The 18,187-nt window shown below is 33.5% G+C and overlaps 1 long non-coding RNA gene across 1 annotated transcript; it reads right to left on the bottom strand.

Moving 5' to 3' along the window:
* Positions 1 to 3,394: 3,394 nt before the first annotated feature.
* On the bottom strand, positions 3,395 to 4,978 carry LOC147570450 (uncharacterized). The gene is made up of 3 exons (XR_015239263.1): positions 4,831 to 4,978; positions 3,704 to 3,837; positions 3,395 to 3,571 (listed from the first exon to the last, which is right to left on the bottom strand). It is a non-coding gene; the product is annotated as an uncharacterized LOC147570450 (long non-coding RNA).
* Between the last annotated feature and the right edge of the window lie 13,209 nt (positions 4,979 to 18,187).

The following is an 18,187-nucleotide window of genomic DNA, read 5'->3' as shown; positions in this document are numbered from 1 at the left end:
GAGAAGAAAGGGGTGAGTTGGAGAGAGAGAGGAGTTAGAGAGAGAGAGAGGTGAATTGGAGAGAGAGAGAGCGGAGAGGTGTAGGGAGAGATGAGGTGGAGAGAGAGAGGGGTGAGTTGGAGAGAGAGAAAGATGATTTGGGAAGAGAGGTGAGGTGGAGAGAGATAAGTGGTGGAGAGGGAAGTGAGGTGGAATTATGTTTGTTTTTTTTATTTTATTTTGAAAAAAGATTTAAAGGAAGGGTAGTTAGGACATTTCCATGAAAATAGGGGGTCATATTTGAATTAACGAAAAAAAGTGGGCCATAAAGGAAGCTGGTCACAAAGTAGGGGGCCATATAGGAATTAACTCTAAAAAATAATAATTATTATTGCATAAGTCGGTATGGGGAAGCTATGGTACATAAATAATGGAATCATTTTAATATGTGAAAAAATATTTGTTTCATGCTAGATAGTTCATTTACCTAACCCTATGTATATAGGCCATAATGTCGAAATCAACAATATCAATAGAAATTTAATTTTAACCTAATGTTATATTAAAATGTTCATTCAACACTGTGGACACAACTAATTTATTTTATTCTGCAAACCATCTAAAATAAAAAGACATTTGAAGAACAAAATTTTCACTTACTAAAAGGACATTGATAGATGAGGCATGAGGGTGTCATTGTGGCTATCCTTAAGATAAAAAGTACAATTGATTGCTTTGGACCCGCCTAGCTAGAATAGTTCAAGGAATGCCTAAGCCACTGCAATAACATTAGTGAATTCTCAAGGAAATCAGGGAATATATAAGCCACTCCAAAAAATATATGTGTTCATATGAATCAAGGAAAGGAAGGAAATCTCAATGAAAATATAGTGTCACCATCTGTTGGCAATAATATTATATGGTACATGTACCAAAATTTATACTCTATCTTCACCAGTAACCCGAAAACCATTCCCTGCTCTAACAAATTAAACCCCACTAATTTCTTTGTAAGACCACAATACCTCATGATCCTTCTCTCATTCCATTCACCTATGAACTCTCTCCCTCATTATCTGTCCCACAGGAGAACAACCTCAGAGCTCTAATAAGCATCACCAGAAACAATGTATTTCTTTCGAAAATGATAGTAAAATTGACCGCAACCCACTTACCTATATCATCTTTTACCTGCTCGCATGAGCACTACAAAGAATCAAAGTTTCCCCTGTGTCCGGACCATCGCCATCAAGTAAAACAGACACTTTGATATGCTTCCAGGGATTAATTCTCTCATCAACACCAACTGAGAAAATTTACTGCATCTTATACACAAACACAGAGACCATCAGTGGTGTAAAATTGATGAAGTCAATATTCTTTTTGTAAGGGGAGTTTTTGGAATAAACATGTACTTAATGACCTTTAAAGGTGCAGTTGTTGATTCCACCGAAGTACCACACTTTGTGTATACATATGCCTTTAACATACAGGGAAGAGGATTAAGAGGAAAGTCTTGCCATATTTAAACAGAAAAGACTCTACTTTTGTTCCTTTCACCTTTATCAGTTTATCATCTCCACAAGTTACTAATGTGGAGAGTAATGCTTCAAAATGATAAATTATATCCATTAGAACATATATGAGAACATTAATGAAAAAGAACAACACTCTCTTCAAACTAAAGTTTCAATTTTTAGATAGCTATTAAAAGATAAAAATAACATGCCAGAACTCTAAATTTGGCCAAAGATTGTTAAGTGTTTCATGGCCATATATGTGAACCAGAGATTCTGTAAATACTATCCCAACACAAAGAAAATATATGTTAGATCAATATTCCATTAAACTCCCCAATAGTATTTCCTGTTGGACTTAATGTTAGGAGATTGACATTAACATACTTTCTAACATGACAAAATTCACAACATATGAATATCAACACTAATTTATGCAAAATGATTATGAACAACCCACCAAATTAGTGAGATAATACTAATAGGAAGATAGCAAAATTGTAAAAGAAAATCAGAAACCATAATTTCTTCTTACTGGAGAGTACTTTGGTCGAGTTAAACGATGAAGCGAGAGAAGTAGTCCAATTGGTTCTCCGTCGAATAGAGTTTGAAGAAGAAGATTGACGAAAATTGTAAGGTGCTTCTATTGGCCTATCTCTGGTGAAGAAAATTGATATTAGGGGGAAGAAAACGATTCTCATTAGTGGTGAAAAGTTTGTAACGTGAAAGAGGAAGAAATGGGGCTGCCCACCAATTCCAATAGGCGTTATTCTTAGAAGGAAGTTATGTAGGTATTAAGTGATGTGGGCTGCCCCACCCATTCTCATTAATCTGGCCTTTGAATCATCCATAACTGTATAAATGGTGTTTGGGCTATCCCACCCATTCTCATTAATCTGCTCTTTGAATCATCCACAACCGTGGGTAATAGATGAAAAGGGATGAAACGGTCTAGATTATTCGACTTATGCACTATACATAAGTAAATTACGTGTGTAAATAAGTGGTAAAGTTAAAAAAACATTCAAAGATGAGAAAGAAAACGAAAGATAAGAATCTCACTTCGTGTTTAGGATTAACAAAAGATCAGGAAAAAAAATTACAAAAGGAATAACCAATACTTATTTTCGAAATTTTGGCAAGGCTCGAGTAATAAAATACATGGTAAAAATGAACCAAACCCCCATGTGTATCAATCACAAACATAATATAATGTTGTGTATAGCCGAATTATTACTCTTGTACCATAAGTGAAAAATTAAAACTATGCATTAAAGATTTTAAAATATGAAATCTTGAAGTTCGATATATTTTTTATTCATTGGCATATAATAAATCTAAATGATATTTAGATACAAAAATCTGTCCACAAGATATAGATCTCCTACGACGCAAACATTGATGTCCCCTCGTCTTTCTTCCATAAGATATAATGCATAATAATTCAAACCATATATCGTCTCCAAAATAATTTAGGTCAATTCGACAAATCTCCATTGTACAACATTCTTGAGGTTGGGCAGGGGGCAGAGATGATGAGTACAAAATAATATATTAGTGAATTTTAAAACTTTCACCAACCCATTAAGAAGCGAAACTGTTCAAAAGAAGAAACTCAATACATAAAAGTAAACATTTTATCAGTTCTATCTGAAGGGTAAAAAATTGTGACGAAGTGAAAGACAGAAATTAGGATTCTTCAGTCTGTATTATTGCAGTAAACCATTATATCTCACCGTAAATTGTTGATTCTCTCCAGCATCAACATCTTTCTTCCTATTCCCAATGTTGTTATCCGTTTTCCCATCACAAATTACCTGAAAAACTAAAATATCGTTACGAAATTCAAAAGGTGAATGACTCATCATTCATCGAATACCAACAGAAAGGAGACCTAAGAACAAGGGAACACGAGCATGAACATGTTCAGATTGACAATGAAGGCAGGTCGATAGAAGAGATCCTTCAGTCCGAATCCCTTAAGAGCCCTGAACCTTCATGGAGCTTGAACAAAGCGTTGTGGAGCTTCTCGTCAGCATTCTGCTCACTCATGGTGAAGCTGGAGTCGCTATATTCTGTATTACATCAATAACAATTAATAAATCCGGTGTTCCGATATTGAGAAAAATAATATAAAATTTACATAAAAATCCGTTAAAAATATAAGATTTGAAGAATGTAAAATTGTGCATCCCAAAACCTATTACCGTAAAAATTCTACGGGAGAAATACTTAGTTTCATTTCTTCAAGGTAAAGAAACTAATGTGATACTACAATAAAATGAGTCGAAGTCAATAATTTGGAAACCCTTTGAATTCAATGAGCTATCGCAATCATCACCTGTAAAAATAAATTCCATAAAATTTTAATCAAATTCATGAAACTGAAGATAATTTTCTATTGAATAATAAAATAAAGTAATAAACTTCAAAGATTAACAAAAACACGTACAAGCTGAAACAAAAATGAATTCTGAATGAAGAACTAAAGTATCTTGAATTTAATCGGAACTAAAAAAGAAACCAGAATGTAATTCAAGGCGTTATACTCTAAATACACTTTTTCTTTGTATCAAAGTCACCCGAAAATAACCTAAAAACAATAGATCACCAATACCCCAAGAAGATAGCAAAATGAACATGAAATAGAAAAGACCTAACATGAAATCATAATTTTGAATTGAATTCTTCCCTAAAAAAGTTTATTACCAATACCCCAAGTAGGATAATAATATGAATAGGAACTAAAAAGGAAACCAAAATAAAAAGTTTATTACCGATTCTTTCCCTAACGGGGAGAGCTTTGTTGCAGATTTTCCAGATGAACATTTTGATGCGCGGAACAGACGGGAGAGACCAGATGAAATTCCAGTTCTGGTTGTTAGGGTTGTGATTACTGTTATTATTGCTGTTATTTAATCTATGAAAGCTAGTTCAACAAAAAAAAAAAAAAAAAAAAAAAAAAAAAAAAAAAAAAAAAAACCAAGTATGCTACCGGATATGTGACACCCATGCTAAAGAAATTGTTTTTGATTCCATTATTTGATTGCATAAGAAATTTAAGAGAGAGGTACTTAGATGATCACATAAATTTAAACTAAAATAGACTAATAATCAACAAATAAAATTGCAACCTTTCTTTGCTAATTCTAAAGCATGAGAAAAGAGCAGGTGAAGTTTCAAAAACATCCATCAAAGAAATCCAAATGCTGACAACCCATCCAAATAAAATCCTAAATCATAAACCCTAAATCGTAAAATAAAAGAATCCAAATTATTATCAAAGGAAGAGGATGAATCCTAATTATAAAATGAAAACAGAAGGAATTGTTACCTTCAGACATCACCATGGCTAAATATTCTCTGCCTTTAATGAAGGGAGAGAGACCAACACAAGATCAAGAGAATGTGGGGGAGAGAATGAGCTATGGAGGGTTAATTCAATTAGGCGTTTTGCATTAACAATGAGAATCAGAGCTGACAAAAAATTTAAAGTCCAACAATCAATTCACCATTTAAGAGAGCAACATTATGTAAATGAAGATTGTAAGGGAGTTGAAAAGATTGTAACATGTGAAAACAAACAAATCTAATGGTGGAGATGACAAAGCATGTCCAAATTTTTCTCATACGAACCAGATTAAGGGCTTTGTTTACTTCCTAGAATTTAGTGGGTCAATAAATTTGTAAAAATTAGGGTGTGAATCGTATCAAATTCACAACCAACGACCGGATTTGTCTTTTGGCTTGTCCCTGTCAACAAAAAAAAATGCATGAACCGTCTATTTCTATTACAAAAATACCCCTAAGGCCCTAACCCCATTTTGAGAAGGTTTAACTTAGAAATTGATGTATAAGGAACTTAAATTAATCTACCTAAACTCTAAATTTAAATTTATGTATCCAAAAGTTAAGTTGATGAAAAGTTGGTGGCATCGGTAATGCACAACCATCGATCTTTTTTCCTCCTCTTTTTTCTCTAAATTTAAATTAATCTACCTAAATCTAAATGTTTAAAAACAACAACAATGGATTTTAATTTTCGGAAAGTTCAATCGACAACCATTGATCTTTTTCCCCCTCTACTTTCTCCTCCTCCAACCAAGAGTGAATTATAGTTAGCATTACTCACTCTTGCCTTCTCAACAAAAAAAATGTTCATTTTTTGGAAATTTTTAACTTGTGTATATCATCTATTATGACTTGACCGTAAACTATATAAATATCTATGGGTTTTGCTGATGGTTGGTTAAAAATGTTCCAATTCATGTCTCAAATATTGGTTCCACTGGTATTCTGAAAATTGTGATTTTACACAAACCACATAAATGCATTTGAGGGTATGGCTCTGTGAAAGATGATCGAGAGATTGATCTTTTGAAATAACTTTCTATGTAAAAGTGTGAGAATAGTAGTAGAAGGGCTATCTAACAACCAAGAATGTAATGTATAGGTCCTCTCCACTCAATGTCAATTGGTTTTGAGTTGGATGACCACAAACTTAACATGGTATCAGAGCTAGGACCACACGTGATAGCCTAAAAAGTCACATGTGCTCCACGCCACCCGAAAAAAGAACACGTGTTAGACTAACCACGCCACCCGTGAGGAGGCGTGTGAGAATAGTCCCACATGGGAGAAGAGCTATCTAACAACCTAAAATATAATATCCAGGTCCACTCCATTCAGTGTCAATTGATTTAGAGTTGGATGACCACAAACTTAAAAAAAAAGTTGTCATGACGAGAACGCCAATCTACAACAATATAATAAACCACACTCTTTGTCACACTTTTAGGTTAACCAGAAAACTTTTGATTATCTTGGGTGGATCTGAATCCGTCCATGACCAAGAGAGTGATTAGTTACTGAGTTTATGGTAAGAGGAACAGCTTGGCTGCCTTCGTATCATGAGAAACTATGATCATTTTGTAATATATTTAGAATTAAATATTGTGTGCCTTCAAGAAATGGCTAGCTAGTTACAAACGTTTAACAAACCTTTTTTTAAGAGAATAATAATTTGCATAAGAATATTGTGAATATAGAATATGTGAATAAATAAATGGCAGCCTCGAGCAAGGGCGGAGCTAGGATTTAAGTTAGCCTGTACTAGCCTAAAAATACTAAAGAGCAAAATTTTCATTTCCGATATATATGTACTCGTAAGTAGTATTTCAAAAGTAAAGAATTTGTAGAATTCAAAAGAAGTGGTTCCAAAATTTCACATTAGATTATTGGATGGGACCTAAAAAGAAGGGGTAAATTTTGACTTGGTTACAAAAAAAAAAAAAAGAGTTAACATAGAATGTGGGTCAGAAATAGGGGCATAAAAATGGGACCAGGAGTGAAAAATGCATAATGTAAAGGTCCAATACAGAATTAATTCAAAAGAGGGAAAAAAAACTCAGATTTGTGTGAGAAGGGAGTCGAACCCTCAATGTAGAGTGCGTTAGTCAGTGAAGCATACCACCCTGGCTACAAATGGAATATGTTGGAATTACAGCGCCTTATTGGATTTTTTTATGGACCCTGGCTGCAGCCAAGGGCAGTCCCTACCTAGATCCGCCCTTGGGCGCGAGAGACCCAGTTCATTGTTCAGTCTCCTTGGTTGTTAGCAAATATTTTGACCAAAAATTTGTATATTATGTTCTAGCTCCATCTTTTTTTAGTCTCTACACCACATAAGCCTCTTCTTTTCACATAACCATACCCCATTCAGATAATAAAGTGATTTACATGGTGTTGGAGATTTTCAAATTGTAATTGAAATGTGAATGGGTATAACCCCTCACCACCAGTAGCCATGCACTTAATTTAATGGGCACATCCCATGGTATGGATGAACCGATCCATATAGCACCTATTGGTTGGTTATAAATAAGCAACACCCTCTCCACTTGATACACACAGAACATCCAAAGGAATTCTCTCTCTGTCTTGCTCTCGTCTTTTACTTTGTATTAAATGTGAAGTTTTATTTTGGGTTTATCTATAAAGTCATTTGGCAATCTTCGGAGTCGATTTTTGGCATTATCAGTTTATTAATACAGAGTGTTCTTGGTCTTGGTCAAAGCGTACATACTTTGAACCAAGCAGTTGTTGAAGGGCTTCATCGTATCCTGAAGGCATAATTCTTGACCCGTTGTGTACTCGTGGTTTCATTCCAGAAGGGGGCGAATTACTGTCTAAAAGAATCGATTTATCGAGCTTTGAAGTCTAGTGATCAACGTGATTTTATTCATCGATTAGTTTTCTCCACCATCCATTTCAACTTAAATGCCAATTTTTCCAACAATTTTTAGACAGTAATTTCTGTAGTTGAAATGGAAGTTATTTCAGTAACATCTATCCATATGATCACGCGAACCGAGTGAGAAAATAAGCACAACACCTGTAAGTATTTCAGTTAAATTTGATGCATGATTTTATGTGATAAAATGAAGTAGATTTGATATCTTTTATTAATCATTCTATGTTAAAATATCTTTTGACCATAATACATTGTTAAGGTTGGTTGTGATTTTTTTTGTTACCATGAGACCCTTAACATTAGTGTTGGTCTATTATATAGTTCGTGAAAGTTATTTTGTTGCGGAATCCAAGTGGTTACCCACTTGAGGAGGTATTTATGAGCCTAAGAAAATAGTGATTCTGGTCACACTATTCTTTGTGTTTGGTGAAAGTGCACTTTAGCCATTTACGAGAGAGTGAAATATGATTTTTTGGTACACGAGATATATTTCATGTGTGAGGTATAGTTGCTCAATTTCGGAAGACAAAAGTATTTTACTTCATGTTATGGGTACATCATTTTGTTATCTATGAACATGTGAAACCTTCTAATTAAGATTTAGAAGATGATATGAATTTGAGAAATTCATGTTTACGAAATAACGGATATTATTTTGTAGCATAAGATATTTAACAAGTGGTTAACAATGTTCGTCAAACTATAATTCATTTTCGTGGAAGAAATGAATGGTAACTTCTAACTTTGAGTCTTTGACATGATGAAAAAGTTAATGGTGATCTTAGAATTAAAACTCTAAGAAATGAATAATCATATTCTTGAGTGAAGAATATAATGAATGGAAATTGTATTGCGTAAGAGTACAATATAGTTCCTTTGGAATATTTACTTTCAAGTGACATGATATTTTTTGGTTCAAAAAAATATCCCATTGTATTAAGAGTAGACAATTACACAAGTTGGTGGATTCATTTTGGGGTCCATACATAAATCCTCATGTTGTGAGATGTTGTTGTCTTGGGCATCCGAGAAACAAGTGGTGATATAATTTCACTAAATTGACTTATTTGATTTCTCTAGTCATGTGCGCTAGAAAGAAGCTCAGTGATGAATATTTTGGGTAAGCTACATGAGACAAATAGTAGACGGTTGAGAAACTATTGCTCATAAAATGTTTTGGCCAAAACCGGTGCCGTCAATTGTCGTTCATGTAAAGTTATGATTGGATGTATTAAGTCAATTTTGTTTCTAGAGAAATATTTTCTAATGTTGTTATCTAGACAAATATTCTCTAATGATTTCAGAATTATCTAGAGAACTTACCTCTAAAGAAAAAGAAATGGGATCAGGTCTGTGAATGAAGGTTGATCGCCTTTAACGGAAACCCAACTTATGTCTTGAAATAGATAGGCAAAGTTCAACGGGTACCAACAAGTTAAAGCTTTCGCGATTATGGAATACTAGTATTTTATATTTCCCATTTCTAAGCTAGTATTGGTTTTCTGCAAGACAAAGGATGGATGATAAATCCTTAATAAGTCCTAATTTTAAATTGGTGTGTCGCTGAAACACCTCAAGTGGACTTACCTAAATGAGTGTAGAGATCAGGCCGTTTCCTAAGAAAATAAGACCGTTTTCTGAAGAAGACTCATGAAAAGGATATTGCACATGGCCATCAATGTGCGGAGTATGAACACCCTGTCCTCTGAAACGAGTATGTGCGATGATTCCGGTTTTATCATTTAAGGATTCTTGGGTCAAGATATGTTCACCATAGCATTCTGATAAAGCTTTGAGTTGTTTGCACTAAGTGAAGGTTCAAATCCATAAGATACCTATCATTTATGTACAAGTTTCTACGATAATGCCAAAATCGTCTTTTATTCCAAAGTTGTTTGTTTTGTTTTTATTTTGTCTTTAATGTCTTGTTTTCGTTGCGCTTTTAAATTTTGAAAATAGTGGGGGAATGTTGGAGATTTTCAAATTGTAATTGAAATGTGAATGGGTATAACCCCTCACCACCAGTAGCCATGCACTTAATTTAATGGGCACATCCCATGGTATGGATGAACCGATCCATATAGCACCTATTGGTTGGTTATAAATAAGCAACACCCTCTCCACTTGATACACACAGAACATCCAAAGGAATTCTCTCTCTGTCTTGCTCTCGTCTTTTACTTTGTATTAAATGTGAAGTTTTATTTTGGGTTTATCTATAAAGTCATTTGGCAATCTTCAGAGTCGATTTTTGGCATTATCAGTTTATTAATACAGAGTGTTCTTGGTCTTGGTCAAAGCGTACATACTTTGAACCAAGCAGTTGTTGAAGGGCTTCATCGTATCCTGAAGGCATAATTCCTGACCCGTTGTGTACTCGTGGTTTCATACCAGAAGGGGGCGAATTACTGTCTAAAAGAATTGATTTATCGAGCTTTGAAGTCTAGTGATCAACGTGATTTTATTCATCGATTAGTTTTCTCCACCATCCATTTCAACTTAAATGCCAATTTTTCCAACACATGGCTCATTTGAGAAGTCACATTAACGTGTATAAAATTGCAGCCAATTTGAAAATCTAAAAATAAAATAAAATAAAAATAGTAATTTTTAACAAATGAAGGTCCAACTCATCCTTGTCACATTTATTCTAGGACAACTAATTAATAAAGTGTGAGAATGGAAAAGAATTTGGTTATATATTGATGATGAGTACCATTACGTGAAACCATATACTTTTCCCTAAGACTTCCAACATTTGGGTAAACAATGAGATGGTGAATAAGGAAGGATTTTCCTCTTTTTAATTTGTTTATTGTTTACTCTCTTCACTGTAAGCATTATTCCTATTTCCTCCAACACCATCACCACTACTTTCTCCATCAATTTCTCTTTTTGTAATCCAAGGCAATCAAGCAGAAATCACTTCTTCTCAAAAAAAAAAATAACTTTAATAGCAGTGAAGAGAGGGGTGCCAAGGTAGGAATTGGAGTGAAATCGGTTTTCATTTGCTTAGAAACAACCTTCCGATCAGTTATACTCTTCGTGTTAGAGTTTTCAGGGTATGAATTAAAGTGAAATCGTTATTGATTTGCTTAGCAACAACTCTCCCATTAGTTATATTCTCTGCATTATGGTTTCCTAGGTATCAATTGAAGTGAAATAGTCTTTGCCTTCCATCAATGATACTGTTTGTGTTAGGGTTTCCATGTCTGATGGGAAGATCTTAACTGATGGAGGAAATAATAATAGATTTGTTGGAGTCGGTAAAGGATGTGGCCGAAGTTGTTAATTTCTCTCTCTAGCAAAGAAAAAATGAAGATTTTATGGAGAAGATCTTAACAGAATCACAGGGAACTGAGTTGATTATTTCCGGTGATGACGGCGGTTTTCCTACGGTGGTTTTCCGGCGGCGGTTTTCCGGCGACAATGGCAGTTTTCCGGCGAAAACGAAGGGGATGTAAATTTAGTATTTTCTTAATTTGTATTTTCAATTATTATTGTTGTAATTTGCTTTTAGTCAGACCTTTAGGGTCTCCTTTCACGGATCTTTAGGATCCTTTTGTCAGACCTTTAGGGTCTTTTTTCTCGGATCTTTAGGATCCCAACAGTGTCTGTGTCTAGTCCAATTTCTTTCTCTTTACGAGGCACTTTGCATTTAAAGGTATGTAACTCTCGTGAAGTTTTCAGAGGAGAGAAATAAGAATTCATCCGTGTAAACATTGTGATTCAATCACTTATTAATGGAATTTGTTTCCTTGATTTCAAAAAAAAAAAAAAAATGAGATGGTGAATAAATTGAACTGAGGCCTAATCATGGTGCAACATCACCCATATGAAATATATTTTTCAATTTAGACATGTGTAACTATGAGAATCCAAACTATGATTTTAAATACCATACCCCAACCCTCAAATTTTGAGAAGCTTTAAACTAGAAACTGATGTATAGAAACTTTATAGTATTTATTATCTACACTCCAACTTTTTTTTTTTTGTTGAACAACTCTAACTTGATGTCTTTCAAAAAAAAAAAAACTCTAACTTGATGTATCACTAACTTAGCTTGACGTATCCTATTTTAAAATAGATTTATTTCCCAAAAGGCTCCATACTTTGTGATCAGTTTTTCGCGTAGCTACCAACATTAAAAAATCTCCAGATAGCACTTAATTTTCTCTCCTCCATCTCATAACCTCTCTCTGTCACGTCATCTCTCTCGCCACCTCATCATCTTCTCTGATAAGGTCGTCGGCCAGTCAAAATCTCCGGCGACCTTAATACTTAAAAAAAATCTCTCTCTCCACTTTACGTCTCTCTTCTCCGAGGAATGTTGCCAACCGACTACCTTCAAATGTAAAAAAAATTATTTCATCTCTCTCTCTCTAAACACCCCTTCGCCGGAGGTCTGGTTCCCCAAATCTAGAAGATCTGGTGAACCAAATCTAGGTTTGGCCAATGCACAACCAATTGTGCCTCCCTAATCGTTGGAGTTTTGCAACTTAGTTTTCGTTTATTGGGCACAATTTTAGGAACCAAGATTGAATTATTGTTGGTAGCATCATTATAACTTTCTCTTACTTAATTTTGATATGTCTAGTACCTAACAGAATAAAAAAAAAGGGTGAAGCAGCAAGCTAAGCAATACACAACTTTACTAATGTGACACGAGCTTTTGTCTCATTGGGGTGGTATGACTATCACTCACTCTTGCCGTGTCAGGTTAGCAACTTAGCATTACCAATAGATAGTTTGGAAGTAACTCCGAAATTGGATTTAAAGATTCGGATAGAGAATTCTGTTTGGTAAAGTGTTCATATTGTGGAAATTTTTAACTAATGTAATCTTATATCATCTATTATGATTTGATCCTAGAATTGTATAAATATCTCTAGGTTTTGTTGACTGTTGCTTAAAAATATTTGAATTCGTTTATCAAAATATTGTTTCTACTGGTGTTCTAAAAATTGTGGCTTCGCTCGATCTACATAAATATTTGTCATGGCTAGAATAGTTTTCTTATTGAATGCTTGGACTGTTATTGTTTAGGTGTTTCATACTATTGAAATTTGAAAAGCTATGGAATTACAATTGAGTATGTAGATGATTGATCCCTTCATTAAGGACTAAGGTGAGCTCATTGTTCAATTTCCTTCATTAATGGTTGTATATTATCCTCTTCCACCTCCTCTTTCATCTTCTGTCTTTACAAATTACAACCACACAAGCCTCCTCCAAACCACATATCTTACTCTGCCGCCACCACAACCACCACCACCACCACCACAACAAGCTTAACAATCACATCCGGTCTTGTTACATCCCCAATTCATATAACGTGATTTACATGCCTCATTTGAGAAGTCACCGTCACCGTATATACAAATTCCATTCAACTTAAAAAATCACAAATAATAAAATAAAAAAGGTCACTTTTAATTCGTGAAGGTCCAATTCATCTTTCTCACGTTTATTTTATGGCAACTGATTAATAAAGTGTGATAATGAAAATTAATTTGCTTATATATTAACTCCAAAGTATCAATATTATGAAATAAAGAGAGATCAAATATTTTAGTCATTATGAAGCTTGTCGTCGGGGGATTTCATATTTCCTTTATTTGCATGGTTAGTGATTCATGCTGAGATGGTGGAGTGAATTGAATTAAGGGTAATGGTCGTGTAACATCACAGAGAATGCTACCTGAAGAAGAGGTTGTAGTGATATAAACGAAAATGTTATTTATCATCATTTTGTATATGGTGGATTTAGTTAATTCTTTTATATTTCTTCAATGGTAAAGATAAATAATGGAAGATGGTGAATATGAAGACAATGGAGTAAAGGTAAAGAGAGAGAAACATATAAAAACCTACATACTAAAAAAAATAAAGAAGGATAATTTCAGAAAGTGTAAGTTTGACGAATAAGTAAGTGCATAGAAAAATACAATAGAGGAAATCTCAACATTTAAACAACTTAGATGATCAAGCGAAAAGGTGTTCATATTTTAGGGGCCAATCGCGAAATAACCCATTTAAAATGACGTATTCAAACTTCTAAATTGGAATATCAAGACAATAACATGCCTTCAACATGCTTTGAACAGAAAAAGTAAAAATAAAAAAAATAAAGCAAATAAATACAATAACATGCTCTAACCTTAGTTGGATGTATTTCAAATGAAGAATAAAAATAATAAATTAATTTGAGTTTTTTTTTTGAGGGGTTGGGCAAAAGGTCCGTTTGTTTCTCCCAAACAAGAAGCAGGCCCACTGCCCACAAAGAATGAGGGGCAGGTCCACTAGTCACACCATTGGAGGAAATTACAACAATAACCAAAATTTTATTCTTATTTACATAGATTGCCACCCGAAATTACAGAAATGCCATTAATAAATCCCGTGTTTCACGTTTCTCTCTCTACACTATGTCCTCCACTTTCTCTCTCTACATTAATGCCGTCCTCTCCATCTCTCTCTCTCACAAATCTAAACTAATTTTTTTCTCTTTCTACAAATATTTTCTCTTCCTCTTCAAATACTTTATATCTTTGTGATTTTTTTTCTTTTGTTTTAAGTATAGTTTTTTCTTAAAATCTGAAAGTTCTTTTCTTTTTTGGAAATATGTAATAGATATTACTTCTAAATTTTTTTCTGGTTTAGTAACAATTACGTTTTGATAACAAACTGTACAAAGAGAAATTTTTCTCATTCTTGGTAGTTTTTCATTAGTTTGTTTTCATATATTTTTGGTAGTTTCCCATTGATTTGATTCTATCTCTATATTTTTTAAAAATATATTTTCTCTCTCCAATCTTAACTTCTTTCCTTCTTTCAAACATTTTATCCTTATATGATGGAGAGTTTATAGGACATTCCTTCCAAAACGTAAATTACTTTCAAAGAAAATTTATGGGACATTTTTCTTTGTACTATACATTTTTTTATTTACTGGACACTTTTGTACCAGGAATTGTCTTTTGTAACGGAATTTTCTTGTTTAGCGGGAATTATTTTATGTAATGACCATCTGGTTATGTACTAGACACTTTGTATTGGGATTTTTCTTGTGTACTAGGAATTTTTTTCCTGTACTAGGCATATGGTTATGTACGAGAAACTTTTGTTCTTGGAATATTTTTGTGCTCCAGGAATTGTTTTATGTACCACTCATTTAGTTATGTATTAGACACTTTTTGTACTAGAAATTTTCTTGTGTACCGGAAATTATTTTATGTACTGGGCATAGTATAACTTTTTATGTACTCTGCCTTCTTAACATGAACCAGGAATTTTTAAATGTACAGGACATTTGTGAATGTACTAGACATGTTCGAATGTACGGGACATTTGGTTATGTACTAGACACTAGAAAAATATTCGAAGGAAACTTTAAGATGTTAGATACCGGGAATTTTCTTGTGTACCGAAAATTTTCTTGTCCACCGGGAAACTTTAAGGATAGTTTTTTCTTAAAATCTAAAAGTTCTTTTCTTTTTTGGAAATATGTAATAGATATTACTTCTAAATTTTTTTTCTGGTTTAGTAACAATTACGTCTTGATAACAAACTGTACAAAGAGAATTTTTTCTCATTCTTGGTAGTTTTTCATTAGTTTGTTTCCATATATTTTTTGGTAGTTTCCCATTGATTTGATTCTATCTCTATATTTTTTTTTAAATATATTTTCTCTCTCCAATCTTAACTTCTTTCCTTCTCTCAAACATTTTCTCCTTATATGATGAAGAGTTTATAAGACATTCCTTCCAAAACGTAAATTACTTTCAAAGGAAATTTATGGGACATTTTTCTTTGTACTGTACATTAAATTTTCACTGAATCTGATTTTTATGTACTGGGCATAGTATAACTTTTTATGTACTCTGCCTTCTTAACATGAACCAGGAATTTTTAAATGTACAGGACATTTGTGAATGTACGGGACATGTTCGAAAGTACGGGATATTTGGTTATGTACTAGACACTAGAAAAATAAAATAGTCAAAGCAGATCAAGTTAAGGATAACTCCAGATCTGATTTCTTCACTATTAAATGTTTATCAAATCTTCATTCTTCACTATAAGCTATGTTTCTAAACCTAAATTTGAAATTTCGCTAAAACCCATGAATCTCTGTTCAAGAAAAATATTTCACGTTGCAACCTTCACAAAATAAGGAAAAAGATAGAAATATAAGACGAATGAAACTAAAAAAAGTACAGTGAACTTCCACATAACAACGAATCGTGGGAACGGATTACGAACGGTAAAATGTGACGGGAACTGAGGAATTTACAATACATTCCAACACGTAAACGTATATCTATGACGTTAAATATAACAAAAATTGGGACAATATCTAAGAGAACCTGGAGATGTTCAGTGCACCATTTTATGCACTCAACATTTTAATATTCCTAGAACAAATATGTGAAGTAAAAAAGCAAATATAGTTAAAGCAGATCAAGTTAAGGATAACTCCAGATCTGATTTCTTCACCATTAAATGTAAATCAAATCTTCATTGTTCACTATATTCACTAGAAGCTTTGTTTCTGAACCCAAAGATGAATTTCTCCCAAACCCATGAATCCCTGTTCAAGAAAATGATTTATTCCTCATTAAATTTTCACTGAATCTGACTTTTCCAAAAAAATTCACCGTCAGATTTTTTTCAATATTTCTTCACCATTAAGCTTTCACCAAAACCTGTCCAAAAAATCAAAGTATTCCAGAAACAATAACCTTAGGTCTGATTTCTTCACCGTTAATTTTTTCTTTCAAAAACATCATTCTTCACTATATCCTTGTAGAAAAGAGAGCCAACATTTTGTATTTTAAACCCTAAATCCAGATTTGTTGCTTCCAGATCTCTGCTGGATTTAGGGTTTCTACCGAGATAGGAAAGATCCAAAAAAAAAGTGTGTAGAAATGTTTTAGAGAGAGAGATGTATAAATTTCGAGAGAGAGAGAGAGATAGAGAGAAAAGGAGATTTTTAGAGAGAGAGAGAGATCTTTTAAAATAAATTAGAGCTGTATAAATTTTTTGGAGAAAGAGAGATGTAAAGAAGATAAAGATAAAAAGGGTATTAGGGGTATTAAACTAGTTAGGCACAATTCCCTGCTGTACCTTTATCTCGGGCCCACCAAAACCATTAATATTTGGACCTAAACCTTATATCCGGATAACCCTGGATCTTACCCACATAAGCACCCCTTTTTTTGGTCCTCTCCCTCAAAAATCCTTTTTTTTTTCGATTGACCCCCTAAAGTGTGACAGATCTAAACTTATAATTCTGCCCTTTTGTGTCTTTTTATTCCTGATTTACTCCTTTTTTTTTTTTTCTTTGTAACTTTTCATATTCTTCTTCTTCTATTTCTCTCTCTTAAAAAAATAGCTTCATTAATGGATGTTTTCTAAATCTTTTTTAAATAATAAGATAAATTCTAAGCCTCCTCTGTCTCTAAAAGAAATCAAAACAAAAAGTTCTCAAATAAAAATTTCAAAAAAATAATAATTATTATTTATAAATCAGATTTCCTGTATTTGAACTGCAAGTAATGAGCGATTTCAGTCGTTAACATGATTCCTGCTTCTTCACCAAGGATCAAGAGTCAACTTCACCTAAATGACTAGCTTAGAAAATCCATCTAATTCTTGCACTTCTAGGAAGCAACATTCAAGGAGATCCTTAGATTTAATATTGAATCCTATACTACTGTTCATTTCAAAATATATTTATATAAGAATGAAGAGGTCACCTTGACTTAATTACCATGAGTCTTTTCAGTTTGATTGTCCTTTAAAAGATCTTGATTGTCATCTTCAGCTTCAGATGCTAAGATTGATTCTATTACTTTATAGTGAGATTTGATTTGCACACATTAGGTTCAGGCTCTATTAAGTATAGCTCTCTTGGCGAAATCCCGAGGTTCAGGCTCTATTATGTTATCTGAGCTTTGATCTAGCTTGGTTATTCTGGGGTTGAGATTATAACTTTATAAGGTCCTTGCCTACCATCTGAAATGTGATGGAACTAATGATCTTTTTGCCTCATCTTCCCTCGTCCAAGATCTATATAAGCAAAAGTGAGGAACCATCTAAAATACCATGTTTGATGGAACTAACCAAGATGAAAAGGAAGGCAAAAAGGGATAAACAAAAATAATGAACCCAAAAATAAAAGAAAGGAAGTGCAAAATCGGAAAATTCGGATTTTTTAGTCAATGTTTTGAAAAATACAATTAGGCCATCTCGATATTTCTCCTACTTTAGGGAGCCACGCAGGAATCCGTTCACACTTTAAGAAGTGCAAAATCGGAAAATTTGAATTTTTTAGTCAATGTTTTGAAAAATACAATTGGACCATCTCGATATTTCTCCTACTTTAGGGAGCCACGCAGGAATCCGGTCACACTTTAGGGGGTCAATCGGG

This window comes from Eschscholzia californica, unplaced genomic scaffold (assembly GCF_041429995.1).
Source record: "Eschscholzia californica isolate CP2 unplaced genomic scaffold, dmEscCali1.0.p SCAF_1, whole genome shotgun sequence".
In the NCBI taxonomy this organism is placed as follows: domain Eukaryota; kingdom Viridiplantae; phylum Streptophyta; class Magnoliopsida; order Ranunculales; family Papaveraceae; genus Eschscholzia; species Eschscholzia californica.
Note: the sequence above shows the minus strand (reverse complement) of the source record. Positions and strands in the feature narration are given on the sequence as shown.